We start from the raw sequence: 6,282 nt of genomic DNA on the forward strand, positions 1-6,282 counted from the left end.
CAATGCCGAAACTACTGGTGACACCCCAAACTCCCTCCCAAGTCCTTCAGTTGCTTCTCTACTTCCTCAGAACTACCTGCCCCTCCACCTATCTTTGTACTGTCTGCAAACTTTGCCACAAAGCCCTCAGCTGGTGGGTTGGGGGTGTCTTTGATGACAAATGCTGCCTTCTTGTAGCAGTTCTCCAATTAACAATACTGCTAGTGCATCAGGCCTATCACTGTCTACCAGAGATACCCTTTCTAATCAGAACCAGATCCATGGAGGGGTTGCTGTTATCTGGCCTACACAATACCATATTCATCCTGTCTATTTGTCTATTTGTCTATCTGTCAATCGAAGGACCATAGAGACTGAGCATTTCTGAATTGTAGTGTTTCTGTTCTAGGGACCTGCCAGACTGGCCTGTGAACTCATCAATATGGCTCCAGCACTGGAGAAATTGACTTCATCGTACAGGCCAGGCCATCAATGAGATCACTGCCGAAATGGTAGCAACCTGAACTTTAGCCCTTCAAAACCAACAGCCACTAGACATTTTGTTATCTGAAAAGGGTGGTACTTGTGACATTATTGGCCAGGAGTTATTGATACACCTGACTGATATAGCTGTGCATACCCAGCTAGAAGCTCTAAGGATAGGAAGACTGAACAGAATGATGGGACACCGTCATCACCACGGGGGTCCGTTAGCTGGTTTCAATCTTTATGAGCAACTGCAATATTCCCTGCTATTTGTAATACTCATTTTAATTCCTTGCCTGAGATCACACCGTGGAGTGATGGCCTACAGAGGAGCTCCCTCCACCATGATGAAACAGACAACTATTCCTGATAAAACAGTCAGATGGTTTCAGAGCCTCTGTGCTATTGAAATTCATTAAGGTTTGTGTTGTCCTCTACAGGACATAAAAGAAGAGAGTGTGGAAGTTGTAGAAAGGCAAGGGTTAACAACGTCCAGACAAGGACAGATTGCAGATAGAGTGCAGACAGCCCAGGTAAGAAAGGTCTTTGAAGAACACAGGTTCCCTTTCCAAAGCCGATTCCCGGAGCTGAGATGAGAATATAATGAAACTATGCGAAACGCAAACATCAGCTAAGGGACAATTGCATTTCTTCTGAGTACCATTAGAAGTCAGCTTGTAGTTTCTATTGACATTTAACATCTCTTTTGTGAATGGCGATTGAAAGGAATAGAAATGTACAGTTTATCAAATGGTAAATATCTGCAACTGCTGGTCAATTCTGTAGAAAAGTAGCAATTTTCTGTTCTGACCTCAGAACAGTGTGGGTGACAGGGTCCATGCTGTCTTCCTTGTGTGCAAGTAATATAAGGTATGATTGAGGAATGAGTGTTTGCTCTCAGTCCTTTTAATTGGTGATGACAAATGCACCTGAACCCATGGTTACTGTGTGGATGCAAGTTCAGTCTTCTGCGCCCAGATGGTGCCCCTAGCAGTACCCTTAGATCTCACAAAGATCATCTGACAGGGAATTTGCAGACTTGTTTTAACCTCTCTCTGTCTCAGTCTGTGTTTCCCACTTACTTTAAAAAGACCACTGTCATCCCAGTGTGAAAGAAAATCAAGACAAGGCATATTAATAATTACTCCCCAGTGGCTCTGCTATCCCCTGCTATCTGCTATCATGAAGTGGTTCGATAGGCTGGTCATGATTCACATTAACTCCAGTCTCCCAGAAAACCTTAACCCATTGCAATTTGACTACTGCTGAATCACATCAATGGCAGATGCCATCTCTTTGCCATATACTTATCCCTGGATCCTCTAGACTGTAAAGACATCTACGTTAGACTACTCTTTATTGACTACAGCTCTGCCTTTAATACCATAATTCCAAGCAAATATAGAATCATAGAACATTATAGTACAGAAACAGGCCTTTTGGTGCTTCTTGGCTGTGCCCAACCGTATCACAAAAAAAACACCAAAACCTGGAGCTCAGACTCCCTCGATTTCCTGATCAGCAAATTAGCAACACCACCGACACAATTATCCCCAGCACTGGTGCTCCTATTGTAACGTGAACAAAGTTACCGGAGACACACTGAAGCCAATAGAGCAAGAAGTGTTTTCTTCAACAAAATCGGGCAGCAGGCATTACATTGAGACACTCTTGGAGGAAGAGGCCTCCTGACCCAATATTACATGACATCTTTATGTGCTAAAGACGAAGGTAACAGTGGACAATTCTGTAGCTATGATGTATCTATAATGCTTCCTTTGAATTACATGTAGTTTTGAAACACTTCCTTCTTCACACCCACACTCCAGACACCCAAAATGAATGTGAATCAGCATTGTCTGGTTTGAAATGAACTCCAGTGCACAGCTCTAGAAAAACTATTGTTCAGGTCTTCATTTATAATTCAATCTACGAATCACGTTCATGTCTGAAGATTGGTTGCTGTTGAAGTAAATATTTGTGATATACCCTAATTCCAGAATACACCAAAACACTCCATGAGGCTGAATCTTCAGGCCCACACTCTACTCCTTATATACTCACAACTATGTGACATCATTTCCAAATTTATAGATAATACCACTGTTGTGGGCTGTGCCTCAAATAACAATGAGTCGGAATACCGGGAGGAGACAGAAGTCTCAGTGACGTGGTGCCTTGTCAGCAAAACAAAGGAACTGGTCAGAGACTTCAGGAAGGTGGAAAGTGGACATGCTCCTGTTGACATCACTGATGCTGAAGTTTGAGTACCTCAAATTCCAGGAGTGAACATCACCAATAGCCTGTCCTGGTCCTGGAAAGGGTGAGCAGTTTCAAGTTCCTGGGAGTCAACATCTCTGCGGATCTATCCTGGCCTCAACATATTGATGCGATTACAAAGGAGGCATTACAGCAGCTCTGTTTCATTCGGAGCTTGAGGAGAATTGGTACATCACCAACGTCACTTGTAAATTTCTACAGACGTACTGTGGTGAGCATTCTAACTGTGTGCATCTCTGTCTGGCCACTGCACAGGGTCAGAAAAAGCTGCAGAAAGTTGTAAACTCAGCCAGTTCCTTCATGGGCACTAGCCTCCCCAGCATCCAGGACACTTTCTAAAGGTAATGCCTGAAAAAAAAGTAGTTGCCTTCATTAAGGACCCCCATCACCCAGGACATGCCCTCTTCTCATTGCTACCATCAAGGTGGTGGTACAGGAGCCTGAAGAGAGACACTCAACAGTTCAGGAACAGCTTCTTTCCCTTCCACCATCAGATTTCTGAATGGACAGTGAGCCCATGTACATTGTTCTCACCTACTTTTTGCACTACTTGTTTTAATTTATGTTTATTATATATTTATTGTAATTTACAGTATTTCTTATGTATTGCAATGTACTGGTGCCGCAAAACAACACGCTGCATGATAAATGCCAGTGAAGTTAAACCTGATTCTGATTGTTGTCCAACCACATTGACACAATGGAAGAGAAAAGCTCCCAAGCGCCTCATCTTCCTGGCCCTGTCTATCCATGCCTATTTCTAATTGATGCCCAAAAGAAAGCATCCTATCTGGATGTACTACAGCCTGGTGTGGCATCTGCTTTGCCTGTGACTGCAGGAAGCTACAGTACAAAGAGCTCAGCATATCACAGGAACCACACTCCCCTCCACTGACTCTGTCTACGCAGACTCTTTCTGCTCTGCCTTAGTAAACCAGCTAGCATAACTATAGACCGCACTCATCCCAGACATTATCTGTAACCTTCATTCGGCCATTGCACTACCTCGATGCACTGTTGTAATGAACTTATCTGTAGAAACTGCATGCAAAACAAGTTTTTCACTGTAACTTTGTGCATGTGACGATAATAAACCAATTTACCCATTTGAAGAACTAAAGCTGCTATCCACTGATTAAGAAAGATGTGTGCAAAATAGGAAATGGGTCAAAGTAACAATGCCTGTAACAATATTGCTGAGAGGGGAAGGTGATATGCATGCAAAGCTGCCTTATCACTAAAGGATAAGCTCTGTTTGGTCTGATTTTTTTTTGCTAAAATTTATGTCTTTCGTGGCCTGTCCGTTTTACACCCATGATGCACAACACAGATTTCTCAATCACTGGGATCTCTTCTGGGGAAGGTACGGCCCGTGTAAAAGGGATGGGTTGCACCGGAACCCGAGGGGGCAAGGTTTGCTAGAGCTGTGCGGGTGAGGGATGGGACGAGAGTGATAGGGCTGAGTGATAGGGCAGTGAGTTTACAGAGGCAGTGTGTAGTGAGACTGCAGCAAGGGCAGGCTGATGATAAGACAAAATTGCAGTCAACGGGATGAGTTGCAATGTAAAATAGGGACAAAATTGACAACGGTAATAAATACAGAAATGAAGGTGTTATATTGGAATGCTAACAGTATATATGGAATCAGCTGATAAATGTGTAGAACAGTTACAGTTGACATAATGTGATAGGCATCACTGAATCATGGCTATAAGATTATATGTAGGAGCTTAATGTGCAAGAATGTACATTGTATCAAAAGGACAGTCAGGTAGGCAGAGGGGGTGGGGAGCTGTGTTGGTTAAAAGAAATGAAATTTAATCATTAAAAAAAGTTATATTGGTGTAAAATCATTGTGGGTCGAGTTAAGAAACTACAAGGGTAAAAAGACCCTGATGGGAGACCCCAAACAGGAGCAAAGATTTGGGCTACAAATTACAATGAGTGGTAGAAAATGCATGTCTAAAGGGAAAATTTGCAAAGGTTACGTCGCAGAGTGGAGTTCCACAGCCTCAACAACCCATGCATCACATCCAGCAACATGTGTCTCAAAAGATGCCTCACCATGTTCCATCACACCCAAGGACAGAAGCTCCAAATGCATGGATAACAGCTAATGCACTGAATGTGTTATTTCGCTTGACACCAAGAAGGCATTTGAGAGAGTCAAATGGGAATGGTTATTTAACTCACTTGAGAAATTTAATTTTAGCCCGAAGTTTATATCTTGGATTAAATTGATATATCATTCATCTTTGGCTTCTGTGCTTACCAATAATTAGAAATCTCCCTTTCTCAGGCTTCTTCGAGGTACTAGACAGGGCTGTCCTTTTAGTCCCTTACTGTTAGATATTGCCTTAGAGCCCTTGACAATCGCTCTTCGTGATTCACCCAACATATTCGGCATTATTCGTGGGAATGAGATACATAAGGTATCAGTATATGCAGATGATCTGTTATTATATATTTCTAACACAGAGAATTCCATCCCTGCAATAATAATAATCCCATTAAATATGCAAGCACCAATCCATAGACAATCACCCATCAGACTGGTTACTGATTACTTTACTTACTTGGATACTAAAATTACTAAGAAGCATAAGGATCTATTTAAAGTTAACTTTTTACCTTTAATTGATCAGGTTAAACAACTGCTTACTAAATGGTCCCCACTGTCCTTACCATTGATTGGTAGAATTAATATTATTAAAATGATTATTTTACCTAAATTTCTGTATCTACTTCAGGTGGTACCAATTTTCATTTCTAAATCCTTTTTTGATACTATTGATTCTAAAATTTCTTCATATATATGGCAGAATAAAAATCCTAGGTTAAGTAAGAAATATTTACAGAAATCAAAAAAGGAGGGCAGTTTGGCAATGCTAAATTTAAGATTCTATTGTTGGGCAATTAATATTCGATATTTAACATTTTGGACACAAGATCTGGATGAAATTCAATGTCCACGATGGGTGAACCTCAAGCGTGAGTCTGTACAGGGGTTCTCATCGGCTTCTATCTTAGGGGCCTTGCACTTACTAAAGTGAATAAACAAATGACTAATCCAATAACTAAACATACAATATGAATATGATTTCAATTTCGTAAAGTTTTTGGATTGAATAAATTTATCCTGACAAGTCCTATTATATCTAATATTTTCTTCCAAACATCCAGAATTGATCAAGCTGTTCTTTTATGGAGAATGGAGGGAATAACATGTTTTCGTGGATTGTTTATGGATAACTGTCTCATGTCTTTTGAGCAGCTGTCTAATAAATATAATTTGCTTAGATCACATTTTTTCAGATATTTGCAGATTAGAAACTTTTTGTATGTTATTTTACCTACTTTTCCAGTATCACATCAAACTGAAATTACAGGAAAAAATTTAGGTTTAAACCCCTATCAGAAGAGTTTAATAGCAATTATTTATGATCTGATTATGAAAATATGTCTAGGTACATCTGATAAAATCAAGAATGAATGGGAAAGAGAACTTCAGGTATTTTCACCTATAAAGAGATGGGA

This window comes from Hypanus sabinus, chromosome 15 (genome assembly GCF_030144855.1).
Source record: "Hypanus sabinus isolate sHypSab1 chromosome 15, sHypSab1.hap1, whole genome shotgun sequence".
Lineage (NCBI taxonomy): Eukaryota > Metazoa > Chordata > Chondrichthyes > Myliobatiformes > Dasyatidae > Hypanus > Hypanus sabinus.